The sequence below is a fragment of the Corvus kubaryi genome, unplaced genomic scaffold, assembly GCF_017639235.1.
Source record: "Corvus kubaryi isolate FWS band 111438036 unplaced genomic scaffold, C.kubaryi_AGA036_p1.0 37292, whole genome shotgun sequence".
Taxonomy (NCBI): domain Eukaryota; kingdom Metazoa; phylum Chordata; class Aves; order Passeriformes; family Corvidae; genus Corvus; species Corvus kubaryi.
The window spans coordinates 1,384,186-1,398,852 of record NW_024581091.1 but is presented as its reverse complement, the minus strand read 5'-3'; the positions used below and the strand labels follow the sequence as shown (position 1 = coordinate 1,398,852).

Sequence of the window (14,667 nt, the reverse complement as noted above, 5' to 3'; positions counted from 1 at the left end):
CTGCGCATGCTGATGGCATCCAGCTGGTGAGTTACTGTGATCCTGAGACCTATAAAGAGCTGGATATAAAGCCGGAAAGGTAACTAATCCTTTTGAAACCAGGCACCCACTTGCAAGTTCAAATGACTTTCCATGCAGAATTGCTGGATAGAGCAATTTTTCAATTCTAGATTTAACATGGAAACCTCATTTTTTATTTTCAAAATTAGGAAGCTGTGTTTTACTTCTTGATTCGCTCATTCCATGCAGAATATCCTTCTTTCTTGCTGCTGCTTTGTTTTTTTTCTCCTGGGTAGGCACTTGCAAAGTGCTTATCTTAAAAGTAATTTTCACCTCTTAGTTGCTGCAATCTTCAGAGAAGTCCAACTCTTCCTAAGGCATAAGTCAATGAAGGTTTTTTCTTGAATTCCGCCCATGCCAGCTGAGGATATTTGGGTAGTCAGTCCCTCCTGAAGAAAACAATACTGGTAGCTACATAAAGCTTTCTGTGCATCAGCCAGATGTTGTGTCTGAATCTGGGATCAGGTAGGAGACCTTTTTTATAGGACACTCCCTTCTGTTTCTTAGTTATGTTTCTTAGTTACGTTTCTTTTGCTGTGCAATTTTTACTAGTAAACAATATTATTCATGCCCAGTAGCTATAATAATGACAGGAATCTTTTTTTTTCCTCTGGGTCTGACATTTCTAGAAAAACACGTTCATTGTGTTTTCTGTCAATGCTGTTTTATACAGAAGCTATTTATTTATAAACCATAAGGAGTTAATGGAGAGGTTTCTTCAATTCTGTGTCCTGCTGGAAGTGCTGTCCTAGAGACGGGTGTCTCTGGAAGGGATTGAATGAAGTGATGTACAGGGAGGAGCGGAGGTGCAGATAAATGTAGTTGTGTCTTTACGTGATTGAATGCAGCAGCTGTCAAGTGAGTTAAATAGCAGTATTTCTCAATGCAAAAGCTGCTTGAAGCTGATAATTATTGTGCCTTTGAGAAAGCAAAGCCATCTCATTATAAATATGTCATGAACTATGAATCCCCATCTCGCACAAAACTATCTGAGATTAAATCTTTTTCCAATTTGCATTGTTCACATAATTATATCTAGCTGGGGTCAGAGTTTGGATGATGCATTCCCAGCCCTCGGGTTTATCCGCTGGCTCCAGGACCAGACCACAATGTCCAACGGCTCACAGAGGTTTCCTATTGACTCTGTTTTGGCTATTTTCAGCTGTGCTGCTCCTTCCTGCAGTCTAATCAATGCAGCCCTCTGAGAAGTGCTTCTCCATTCTGTACCTTGCCTTGTTTCCTGAAGCTTTGCTTTCCAAACAGAAACATCCACTTAAAATGCAGTCTTCGTTTAAGCTGCATTCCTCAGAGTGATCTCTTCCCAGTTCCAAATAGTAAACCACAGCTAAAACAGTAAGAGAGAGCTGATGTGCACAGCGAGGCTCAACTCCGAGATCAACATCTGGAATTGTTAGAATGAGCAGGCAAAGCACTCTGGAGGGTTTGGGAGCAGTATTTTCTGTGTGTTGGGCTCTTTGGTCACCCTGTGTACGGGCTTCATGCCGTTCACTGTGACACCGAGATGGCCAGGAGAGGCGGGTGGGGATGATGACAGAGTTGAAACGCGGGAAGGGATTACAAAGGGCCTTTGCAAATGCAAATCCATGTCATTCCCAGCACCGCGAAGATGCCCGGAGGCAGTTGCCTCATTGTTAAGTCAAATGTGCTGCATGGAATGCCGGATGGTTTCAGTTTGTGTAAGTCCATGTTTTATTTGAAGGCCACTTCCTCAAACAAATTATTCTTCTGAAATATGTGCAAGATTTAAAAGATTTTCCTCCAGTTGTTTCAGCTGGGAAGAGGCTGTTGTCCTCTGCAGAGTTGTGCAGTGATGGCCCCTGTGTCATTGTTCCTCTCATCCCTGCTGGCAGTCGGAACTCTGATGTCAGATGGAACAAGGATGCATCAGAAGTCCCCTCACTCTTGAGTTTCCGTGGGCATTAAATCACTTCGGGAACCGTTGTGACCCCCTCGGGATCACTTATCTTTAGATGGTGTGATGCTCCATAAATGTGAGATGTCACCCAGTGCTGCTTGTGCTGGTGATGGCTCCGTTCTTCCCGGACTTGCAGTGCCAATCCATTTTAAGTCTTTATGCAGAGAAATGAGCTGCCTGTGTGTTTCTGGAAGTGTAACTTGACCTGGATGTCATTTGCTTTGATTCAGCAGCCTGTGGTGAAGTTCCAATGACTGTTCTCTTAGAAAAGAAAAAAGAAAAACAACAACAACAAAAAAAAGGAACAGGAACTGGAAAACCAAACAGATGTGGAGTGATACTTGCGCTGTTATGCAAACGGCCCAGCACTGGATGAAACTTAAATTCTGTGCATTTCCAATTACATTTTCTTTCTTTTTGTGTCTTTTCCCTGGAACTTTTGCAGGGTTGTCTCTTGTCTTTTCATACAGAACCTTGCACAGAGACATCAGCCGGGCTCGAAGGATGAAGAATCACCTATTACCTTCTTTAGGTGTGGTTAAATGTCGGTTCAAGTATCTTTGAGATGTGAAAGTAGATTTCTGATGAACATGAGTTAATTTTCTCTCTTGTGCTGCATGTGCTGGAGCTTTTATATGTCTGGAAACATGCATGTTTCCTCTTCCTAGAACGCAGATTTCATGGCTTACATCGCTGAGTGACTTTTTTTACAGCTGTTTTTGCTCTTTAACAATTTGTTTCTTTCTTCTGTAGCTCAAGGAAATGATTGAAAATGAGCCAAAAGCATCGTGTGAGTCAAGAGGCGCAGAAGTGCTGCCAAGCACCGATTCCCACCATGGCAGCAACGTCTCCTGGGGTGGTGAATTCCAAAGAAATGGCTCTGTGGTGGCTGGCACCGGCTGCAGCAGGAAAGTCACGAAGAGAAAGGAACGAGGCAGCAGGTAAGGATCTCAGTGTCTCGCTCATGCGTCCAGACACTTTGTGGTTTCTCAGTCTGTGGTGTGGGAAGCACGTCAGCAGGTCATCCTTGGAACACTTGGGCTGCTGAGCCAAGTAGGAAGAAGGTGAGAGTGAAGAACAGGGAGAGAGGGAGTTACTGACTTGGGACTGCAGCAGTGAGGAGGGAGCCAGGCCTCTGACTGCAAGGTTTTTGCCTCCTTCACAGAAGTAAGTAACTTGATGTGCAAGATTCTTAACACTTTTTAACAAGATACTTCTTTTTCCTCTCTTGGCTTCTTCCAGTTTTAGACAACTATCACTATCTAATTCCAAAGTAATTCCAGCCACCACCGCTGTTGTATTGGCACCGTTCCAGCCTATCTATGGCTGTATGTGCCCTGATAATTGAGTTCCTCTGTGGCCCCAAAGGGCAGAAACAGTTGCATCACCTCCCCATTTGGAATCATGTACTTGAAATCATCTTTAGTTTGGTGAGAAGTAGAGAATATTGGATACTAAAGTTAGGCTCTGATTTTTGTGTACTTATTTTAAAGACAGTACCAGCCCAATATCTTTCTGTGTCCATTTAAATGGGAAACAGTAAAGTTTAACCTTCAAAAATCAGTCCTACCAAGACTCCTTCAGTCACAACCATTAGCTACTTCACAAAAACCAGTGTTTTCAACTCAGGATTTTCATGTCACCATCTTGGCACCAGGTTTCTCGTGGTAAATCTTATTTCATAGCTTGGACTTCACCCAACACTGGGATTATACCCCAAGTATCCTATTGGAAAGGGCAGAGCATATTGTACTGTGTACAGGCGCAGAAAGAATAAGCCAGCTTTGCTCTTGCATGATGAAAACTAATTTTCTGGGAAGGTAGCTGTACATTTTCTCAGAACTTTAGGCAGTAGAATATTGAAATGTGTCACTTCTGGACACTCAGGCTTAGATTTTATTTTTCCTTCAGCTCCTTCTTGCTAGATTGTAACCCTAAATTTGAATTCAATTCTATGAAATAATTTTAACCAGTATTAAAAGTCAAAAAAGAGGCTGAAAGAATGTCCAACACGTTATTAACAATGAACATTACTTAAAATCAGTTTGGAGCCCCAGATTAATTAGGAAATCCCTAGGACAGGATATAAAATCAGTAAGACTTTGATGGGCATTTTTCCCGTCTTTTTGCTCCTAGGATAATTCTTAGGAAAAAACAGACAGGGTTGTTAATAGTATTTGTTTTGCTCTCCTTCATCTAGAAAGCTGATGGAGGAGCCTTTTTCTTTGCAGTGCAGGTAGTTCAGTCCTGAAGTACCTGTATAACCTCGTGGCTCCTGGGTTTATCAGTGTTGTTTGCAGGTCTAGCTCTCTCCTTTCAGATCTGGCAAGTGTCAGCTGCTAGGCACAAACTTTGAATTCTGTTTATTTTGTTTGATCTCAGATCCTTTGTATCTTTAAGGCAGTGTCTTTAAAAATGGTTAACAGTTAAATCATTCATTTTTCTCGTTTTCTGCTTTTACACTTTGAATTCAAATGATTTGCACACAAATCCCCCTGCAAAGCACCTGAGAAGCTAAAAAAATAAGAGCACTAATATGGGATTATAGATATTTCAGGTTCCTCGTGTCCGTAAGTGTTCTTCTGCAGCACAGGACTTAATTCACAAGGAAAAGTTCTGACAAGTATTTTAGGGATAATCTGGTCTATCTGCGTCACACTGAGGACTTTTGGCATTTAATTCATAATTATTATTTAGCATGTACCTGTGCAGCCAAAACAGAAGCTTTGTATTTTTCACTTAGGAACCATTCCTGTGCATGGGATGACATTGCTTCAATATAATATAAGGACTTAAATTATATAATGGAAAAAGTAATTCGGTATTTCCTTGATGTATTCTGAAGGATTTATTTCCCAGTGAGGCTGATGTTACAGCTTTTCTTTTAGGCCACTTGGACAGTCTTCTCCTTAACCTACTACTTAGATTGCAAAATTTGCAGGAGCAACGTCTTCTTAACAAGGAAACTGCATCTTGGAGATCTCTACCTATTTGCCAAATTTTGTTAGAATTGGACAGCAAAAATGCATGAAGGAAGCACATATGTACACACAAAAAAAGTAATTTTAAAAGTCTTCTCTCTATAGTAAATTAGCAAAAAAAATACAATTATTTGCGATTTTCCATCATTTAGTGTCAATTTAATCCATTTTCAAGAGATCTTAGTAGCCTGTGTGTTGTTTTCTAATAAATGGTAGTAGTTGTGAAGAGAAAGATCCTCAGGATACAGCTTGTAGTGACAGATCTTCACTCCCTTGATTCTTAGATAAATCTGGGAAGTGAGAGAGTGACCTTTTTTCACTAACTTTAGACTTCAGTGTTGGCAACAGTATGGAAAGAGGTTAATTGGAATGTCTTAATGGCAAAAAAGGCCTCCCCCATGCAAAATAATGAAGCTTGGGTTGTATCGTAACTGGCATGAAAGATACTTACTTTAACTGGGGATTCTTTAAAATAAGAAGTGAAAGGTTGCTTAGCTTATCAGTCAGACCAAGAAGGCCAAGGGTCCTTTGATAAGGATTTTCACAGACCACTGAAATGTTTTCCAGAGGCATTAGCTTGGGCCTTGTGGTTTTTAACTGTCTGAAGAGTCTTCTTTCCTATCATACTTTTCACTCCGTGCCTCTTCCTTTTGCTTCTTCTTGCTGCAACAATATCCTTTATTAATCTGTATTTTAGGCTAAAAGCCTCTTACCTCTTGGGTGTACCAACCCCTTGGTGCCTGGTAGTGATCCTATGTTTTCTAAGGAACGACACCAGTTTATACTAAGGATCTCTCCTTCTTCAATATCACTGTATAAAAATGTGAGTGCATTGGAATAGATAGAGTGGGATTAATCGAAATATGTTGCTATTTGGAAAAGGAACCTGGGGTAGAGCAGTGGGTCAGTGTTGTGCTGCTGACTCAGGCAGAATGGGCGGTCCCAGCCCAGGGCAGCGCAGATGGGGCGCATCAGCAGAAGCTGGGATGAAAAAAAATGCAAAGCTGAAGGGCTGGGAATGATACTGTAGCATAAATAAAAACAGGAATAAAGCATCCTGTGCTGCCAGCACTTAGAACCATCAAGAGGATAAGTCAAAGCCCAGGCGGTTCACAGCCTCTGTCGCCTGCAATGGTCCTTGGGCTGGGCCCACCAATGGGACTCACTTTTGCTTCCAATGACTCATAAGTATAAAGGCACCTCTTATCGTCCAGCTGTTTTAGAGGCTATTTTGGGGCAAAAAGGGACAAATATTTTATTGTACAAATGTGATTGTCAACCCAGAATACTTCAGGATATTTTCAATGCTGGTTTCTCTTTTTTTCGAGTCCTCGGAGCTCTCTTTGAGCCTTTCAGATGTATTTGCCTACTGGAATTTTTGAGCAGAGAGAGGAAAAGCAGTTCTCTTCAGAAGTGGGGAGTGGGCTGCTTTTTCAGGAAGATTTAAAGTAGAGTTCAATTTTACATGGAGCCTCCCATACTTGAGGTACACTGTGGTGTTTTATGCGGTGGTGTGTTAAATATAGAAAGGTGACTTAGTAGGCAGAACAGAGCAACCACTCAATCACTTCACACATATAACACTGGACAGTAAATGAAGGGCTTCAGTAGCAGCAGGGCTGGGATTCCTGACCTCTGGCAGCTCCCACTGGGGTGATTTTAAGGAGTTACTGATTTCTTTCCACTCTGCCCTTTATCAGAGGGGACAGCTCACTGCTGGCACAGACGATGGAGAAAGGTAACTTTAAATCATCCCCACATGCCATTCATGAACTCAGGAGTTAGAGCCAGATTGCAGTGTAGGAAAGCTTTCCTATAAACTTGGTCCAATACTTAAAAACCTTTTAAATGACCTGAGCTGATGAGTGGTTTTGCTGTTTAAATCACATGAAAAACAGACCTTTACAGAGTAGTAAAGAAAAATAGATAAAATTCTGCACTTCTTACTGTATTTGTCTTTAAGGTATTAGATTCAGTAAAATCTACAAAAGACAAGGAGTTAATGTACTGCAAAAGATAAAAGTGGTGTTACCAGACCATTGCCAGCCCAAAGCAAGCTAAAAATTACTGAGAATGACCAAAAGGTACTGAGATTTCAGTCAAGTTTTAGTATTTTATGTGATTGCTTTTTAGGCTTTCCATAGAAGGTTTTAAGAAGAAGGTTTAAATAATCAAGTTGTAATGTGTGCACGTAAAGTTCTGAAGGTATTTTGGTTTTTATTAAGGAAAATGGCAAGTGTTTGTATTTCTTGTAGGGCAATTAGAAACACAATGTCCTGTGGGGCTGAAGGATGGGTTCATCCTTCACAGGGAACTTCCTAGTTCCCTATGGGTCTTGAGGATGACTGAAAGGCACTTGATTTGCTGTTTGGTACCCAGCAAGGAAGTTTTACATCACCTGGTCCTGCTGTGTTTCCAGGTAAGATCTCTGCCTCTGCTGTGGAATGAAAGGACACACCAGGTAGCAGTGCCTAGCACTCCGAAATGGCAACTTCTGTTCCTTTTCCTGGCTGAGTGAGCACGTAGCCTCACCTCCTTCCAGGTGAAGTGACACACTTAGCTGTCTTCTGCCCCTTCCTCCCCTTACCTGGCTGGCTGATACTCCTTATCTTCTTGCTCCTTTTTTCCATTACCTCTGTTCTTTTTTTTGCAGTGCCTTGGTTGGCTCACCTGCAGCTGCTCCAGCAGCTGGAGCTGGACAATTCCCTTCAGCAAAGTCCACTCTGACACTGTTACATTGGAAAAACAAGACCAAAGGGCTCAGCTAACGACTGATGGATCCCGATCAGTGATTTGTGTAAGCGGGAAGTGAAAGGGATCAGCCCTTGGCCCAGAGCTGAATTACAGAGTGTTTCTGGTTTGGATGTGGAATCAGCAAGCTGTAAGCTGTCACTCACTTTGCCCAGGGTGTGAATTCCCCCTTTCTCCTGTGCTGAATTCAAGTCTTAGTTAAGTGTAGAATGAAGCCTGTGAAAAGACTCTGGTATCAAGTGTCTTTTCCACAAAGCAGCAAGGCAGCAAGTAGTAAATTAAGAGACTAGAAAAAGGCTCAGGTTTCGTGCTACATGGCACTCTAGGAGAATCATTAAATGAGAGCTTTTTTATTTTGTTTTACACTGAACAGCCATAGGCTAAGTCCTTTCTTCCTTTGAAATTAAAATAGATATTTTATCTTAAAAATGCAGTTCTTTGCTAATAAGAATCCAAGTTTACAAATTCTAATGATTTGGATATTTCACTGAAGGACATGGTACTCTTCCTCAGGCTCTGAAAAGGGATAACCAGGTGAAAGATGCTGGCAGGGAGTGAAGTAAACAAGTGATAGCAGTTACTGATATTTTAAATTTGGCTTGAATTTCCTCAGATGATGAACTTCCCATTTGAGACTGAATGCTACACTTGAGTTTTGGACCTCCTCCTGTAACTTGTCCTGAAGTCAAAACTAGCTGCACGGAGTGGGAGGCTGAGGGGAAGGTGCAGAAAGACCGTGGGAAAGCTAAGATTCCAAGTTAAAGTTGGAACAGTTGAGAAATGCAGGTAAGGAGCATGCTTTAATTATACTTAGGTCATGATGACTTCAAGTCACTAAAAGCAGCAGAATGCTTGGGCCCTGAGGCTCATGGTTGTTCCTCAATAACTTCTGAGTTCATTGGCTGAACTCTGCTGAATCTATTAAATTCACACAGGTATCAGAGCCCCTACAAATGTGTGATTTTGCACACAACTTGAGGCTTAAGGAAAAGCCTTTTCACAAGGAGAAGTCCCAGTGAGTGCTCTCAAGCATGTGATAGGAACCTGCAAGAATCAGGCTCCATGAAGTACTTGGGCACTTGCCTTTCTTCCCGTTCTTCTCTCCTGCTTTTCCCTGCAGGCTGGAGAAATAAGAACATGAGAAGAGAACAGGCTGCTGAGACCAGACAACGTAAAACTGCGGTCTCCTGCTTCTAGATGTTTTGGCAGCTCTCTGAATTTAAACTGAACTTAAATGAAGCTGCTGGGAAGAAATGCAGGTCAAGCCTAGGAAGTCATAACCCTGATGTACGAGGCTTTGGCTTCAAGGGAAAAAATGGTATTACTGATTAGACTTTGCAAAACGTGCCATGATTTCATTTGGGAAATAAAATGGAAAGAGGAGACATTGAAATGCCTTAATTATGCTGGTCTCGATAGTGTGTATCCTATTAGAAACTGTATTGGACAGAAGGAAACCTGAGTGTTTTCTTAGTCATCAGACACTTGGCAGTTTTTAATTCTTTTCAAAGTGTAGTGTTGTGTTGCTGGGACACCTGTATGGCACCTCCTGGAGCCAGGGGCCATTACTACTGAATATTCCAGTCTGGATAAAGGTATGCAAACCAAATAAATTCATAAATAACTATGTTTTTTAAGTATTTCTCCATATAGTTATCATACAAAAGCAAAAGTGCACTTTAAAACCCCCAAAAGAGAGGGGAGCTAGGACATAGATCACCCCCATTATAGCGAGGAGTTTCAATAGAAGCTGTCTTCACCTTTGAAATCCAGTGCCTAGCTTTTAAAATGGATTTCAACCATGCCTCTTTATAACAGCATGGTGTGCATATAAGCTTGTCCACTGTGTTTTAGGTCATAAACAGTGATGACCTTGACTAACCAACAGAAAAGAAGCAGGAAACAGCAAAGAAAAATGTTTATACATATTTCCCCACATATTTTCATGTGCATGCTTACCTATGTGTAACTACACTACTAACTCGAGGTGAATTTCAGGTATTATCCTGCAATTTGTTGCAAACAGGCTAGAATGTAAATGAAATCCTAAAATAATACCATATGTAGTGTTGTAATCCTTTTTTAAATGCAGATCAGAACAGTCAACCATCCTGTGCTGTCCCAGGGGTTTCTGGAGTTGCAGCCCCTGTGCCATAGCACAACCCTGGATAATGCCAAAGTGGTGCCACACACTGGAACTGGAGCTTGCAGAGCAGCCTCCTTTAGCTCCACTGGGATTTCTATATATATTTATACACTTGAAACTGAACACGTGCATGTTCCATCTGCACAAGGTCTCCCTTTTCCTCCTCCTTTGGTGCGTAGGATTGGGAGTCCCTGCTGCTTCTACTTTTCTTAAAAGTTGCCTAGAAGTTGAGCAAAAATACTGCTGTGGTAGTTTCCCCTCTTAAGCAGCATCCAAGGTATTGTTTCCTCCGCTTTTCCTTTTCCCAGGCTAAGCGAGCAGCTCTGTTGAATGGATTTCTCCATGAGGTTATTTTGCAGGTCAGGAGGTTAGCTCACTTTTGTCTTTTTACTCAGCTGCTGCAGAAGAAACCCTCTGTGTGTTCTCCTGAATTGTAAAGGCTGGTAAGAAAGAGAAGCCAAAGTCATCCATTAATCCATGGGCAAAGTCCTATTGAAGCTGCTGCAGTGAAAGCTCTCACATGCTGCCCTGGAAATAACCCCGGCCGTGACGTGGTGAGATGACCCTAGGTAAGGTCAGAAGCTCAGTTCTCATTTTCATTTAAGCTTCTGTTTTTTAAACAGTATTTGGGGTTGTGCCTCGTGGTTCTGTTGAGCTGTTAAAGCAGCTGGAGCCCCCTCGAGAGGGAGCAGAGAAGATGACTCCAGAGAGGCAGGGGTTTGTCTGCTAAACTTGCCACTCTCTCCTCTCAACTTACTGTTGTTTTGGCTTAAATATTTAATGACCATGACCCCGTGTGAGAGCAGCAAGTGGTATCAGGACTTTAGCTTAAGCTGCTTTGCAGAGACAAAGCACCTGTTTTAATTCCTTCTGGGAATGGAAGTGATTTGGAAGCATCCCAGCAAATTGAAGGCAAAGTGGTAATTCTTGACTGCCTGTACACTTTCTCAGGAAGTATGTGAATTGGAAGGATCTGTGTACACAGCTTCTGGCTGGGATTTTCAGGAGGGCTAAGAGAGCTGGGGGGTCTCTGTCCTGGCATCCTTTGCAGGGTTGCAGCTGTAATGTCGAGATGCATTTAGTGGAAAGATAGTGGCATCAGCTGTTTGTCTCTTCATAGACGCTGATAAAATAAAATGCCAAGCTGATGTGTGGGGTTGTGGTTAGGTCAGATGCAGTCTGCACCTTCCACTGGTCCTGGTCAGCATGCCCTTGGAGCAGCTGGCAGCTTCCAGGAACAGTGTTATCTCTTGGGATCCAACTGCACTGGTTATTACAATGCTGACCGAAGGCGCTGCTGGCAGCCGTCCTCCACTGCTGCATTTGCTCTTGTGTCATGGAATGACCTTTTCTAATAGAATTAAGGAAAAAGAAGTGACAAAAACTACTGACGTGATGGATTTGGAGTATTCTGTGAGGTAATCAGGTAACATCATAACTCTTTGGAGTAAGGAGCTGTGAGTTGGAGCTGAATCAGTCATTCCCATTGACTTGCTTAGGGAACTGATTTTCAACAGGATATTACTGATTTTTACTTTTCATTGTTCATTTCTGTGGTGCAGTTTTTGCCTTTTCTGGGTTTAGGGGATCATGCCAAGCAAGTTGATTTTCATTACATTTGAGAGGTAAGGGAGTGCTAAAGTGTGCAGCCTCCCTCCCTCCCTCTGTATGGGAACGTGTTTTGTGTGAATCGGTGACAGAAACGCAACCACTGAAAATACATCCCCTTTCTTTCTCTGCAGTCATCCTCCTCCCCAAAAACTTCTCTAAGAATATGACTAAAACCAAAGCACTTTGTAAGTTACAAAGGAATAGTGTTGAGCTGGTGAAGCCAGCGGGAAATGAACATAGAATCTCAGAATTGTTTAGGTTGGAAAAGACCTTTGAATCATCAAATCAAACCATTAACTTAGACATGGAACAAGGTTATCATTTCTTTTGAAGATTCAGGGTGGGTATAATTGCATTTTATTTGGCACATACTGTTTTAAAACTCATCACCTCAGAATAGGAACCATTTTATGGCATGTGCTAATTGTACTAATTTCACAAACACTGCTTCTTTTAATTCCTTTTTATTTTTCACAGTGTCTTTCACATCTCACATCTTTTACATCTTTTTCACATCTCACATTTTTCTCTCCAGTTTCCTGTCTTGTGGTTAAATCTTGCCCATAAATCTTGCTCTGCTTTGTTAAAAATAATAGGTGTGCTATATTTCTTCATTTAACAACCTGCTAGATTAAGAGCAGCTTTAAAAGAATTAAATATGGCTGTGTGGTTTAATATTCCCAGTTTTAATGCACCATGAAGGAGAAACTAGAGGCACTGTCTTTTATAGAGTGCTTGGGTTTCACATACAGCCTGGCAATCTTTGTCTGACACCTTGCCACTGGGATCTCCTTCTTACGTAGATAATGCTAAAAAAAGCGTTCTGTGCAGGTTTGGAAATCAAATGGCAAGTCACTTGATGGCACATAAGGCTGAAATTTTAATGGTGGTATCTCAGCCAAAAAGGCTTTGGGACCTTTGGGATGCACAACTAGAGTTGTTGCACAGGGCAGCTGGAGGAGGTTGGTTTCTGCATTGTTGCAGCAATGTTTTAGAACATAAAATTGGTTCTTGTAAATTCTCCTTGCCATTAAGGTTGGAAACCTGAGCAGGTCATGGTCACTTGTTCTGGTGTGTCACAGAGCAGGGTCTGGGTCACCAGTCACCCTGCCTCACAGGGGATTCCATCCTTGCATTATATTTCTATCCAGGCAGGCTCCATGGAGAATGAGAACCTGAGGCATGAGGTATCGGTCATTAAAGGTAGTCAGGTTTTGACACCAAAGCCGTATTTCAGCAGAACGAACAGAATTAATGCTTTCCAAACTGGCTCCTATTAAGAAAGGTCATCAAATGCGTATGTAGATCAAAAACTCAATAAATTGTAATGATTCCTAAATATCAGGAAATATCACTGCAAAACTGAGTGTTAAACCATGTGTGTGGACGGGATCAGCAAAGACTGGGATTTGTCTGGATGATAGCTATTATTCCTAGATGTTGTAGTTAAGTTACACTATAAATATTCCTGCTAGATGTTATAGTTGAGTTTACAAGGGGCTTGTCTCAAAAAATCTATATTTGAAGCTTGGATTAAATAGCATTGCAAGAACTCGTGATCAGTAACTCCTCTTGGTTCCACAGAGGCAATATTCTTTAAATTTTCTCAGTTTGAATTCTTGCTCCAATTAAGCCTGACTTTGAAATTGCTTTGTTGCATTCCTCTGCTGTGAGAGGATGTGAGACCTCATGGAGACCATGTTCCAGATCAGGTAATGCCATGTTTTACTCGCCTGAGTATTATCCCTGCAAAATCCTGCTGCAGCCATCCCACTCCAAACCCTGGCCCTGTGCAAAGCCTTCCAGACAGAGTTCAGTGCCTCTTTGCTTCAGGCGCAGTCTCAGGTTCATAAAATATTTGTGGCTGTCAGTCTCGTGCATCAGCCAAAGTTGCACAGATGCAGAAAGTCTGAGGGATTTTAGAATTGCAAATGCCTAACAGATTTTTAACAGCTCTATATATGTATACACATATGTAAATACATATATGCATATGTATGTGTAACAGACTAGAAATACACACAAGAAATCTATGATTTCTCTGATAATAGTGTGCCAAACTGGGCTGTTGGAGATGAGAAATTGAACTTTCAAATACTGCCTTGATTTACATGTGTTACAGGAGTGGCACTTCGTGTTGTTTCTTATTAGAAAAAATGGGGCATCTAACTTTAACACCTTGTTTTTGCTTTCTTACAATTCTGTTAAGCCTTTGATAGACCACAAAACAGAGCATCTGCCCTGGCCCCCAACTCTGTCTGTTGTGTATCTTGGTTTCTTTGACATTTAGAAACACTTTAAGCCAGTTTGGCAAAGCTTAATCACTTAGGAGGTAACAGACTTAACACTGTATTGCAAGAATGTTTTTAAGAGCAAAGAAACAGCTTTACTAGAGGTCAGGACTTTGGATCCCTGTGCCTCTGGAAGGTGTCTGTACCCACGACAGGGTTTGGGACTAGATGGGGTTTAAGGTGTCTTCCAACCCAAACCAGTCTGTGATTCCCTAAAGGGCCCCTGTAATTAACCTGAATGAAACACCTGAGACTTGTTCTTGTTCATGGTTTCCCCGCAGCAAACAGGTAGTTTGCAGCACACAGCACTCAGGCGTGTCACATTACAGAAAAACCCGCAAGGACATCAAGGTTGTGCTCAGGATTTGAATGATGTGCAATAAGCAAGGTCTGAGGTCACCTAGTGAACCATGAGGGAAGTAAAGCGGGGAATAGTTGCACAGTAAGTGAAATGCCTTTTAATGCAGAATTACGGAGCTGGCACTTCAGAGTACCTCAGCCTTTCCGATTCTGGGCTTTCCCAGAAGTGGCTCTGTGCAGCTGCTGGTGCTGAATGTGACAGGCTGCTTCATGTTTTATGTGCAGAAATGACTGTACACTTGTAATAACAGATACATTCCCACTCTCTCAGAAAAATTCCTTGTGTTTTTTTTGCTTTGTGAGAGGATATCGTGCAGTTCAGGACCCGTGTCCTCTGAAACAGCAGGGCTGCTGTGGTTGGAATATTCAAGGTATCTCCTGAAAATCAAGGCTGACGCTCTCCTCCTCTTTAATGTTGCTGTGACTCAATTTGGATTTAGTAGAACCGGTATTTTCTTTTTCATATAGATACGATGATTTCTGGCAGGGAGGTCAACTTAAAAATTGTAGTTAAGCTGTCAATGTATTCTG

General features: G+C 41.8%; 1 long non-coding RNA gene across 1 annotated transcript in view; it reads left to right on the top strand.

The window, feature by feature from the left end:
* LOC121664000 overlaps positions 1–9,233 on the top strand; it is a 28,267-nt gene extending 19,034 nt beyond the window's left edge. Inside the window, exons 5-8 of the long non-coding RNA XR_006015839.1 lie at positions 2,750–7,519; positions 7,631–7,774; positions 8,342–8,514; positions 8,849–9,233. This is a non-coding gene — a long non-coding RNA (uncharacterized LOC121664000). The remainder of the gene's footprint in view (positions 1–2,749; positions 7,520–7,630; positions 7,775–8,341; positions 8,515–8,848) is intronic.
* Positions 9,234–14,667: the final 5,434 nt, after the last annotated feature.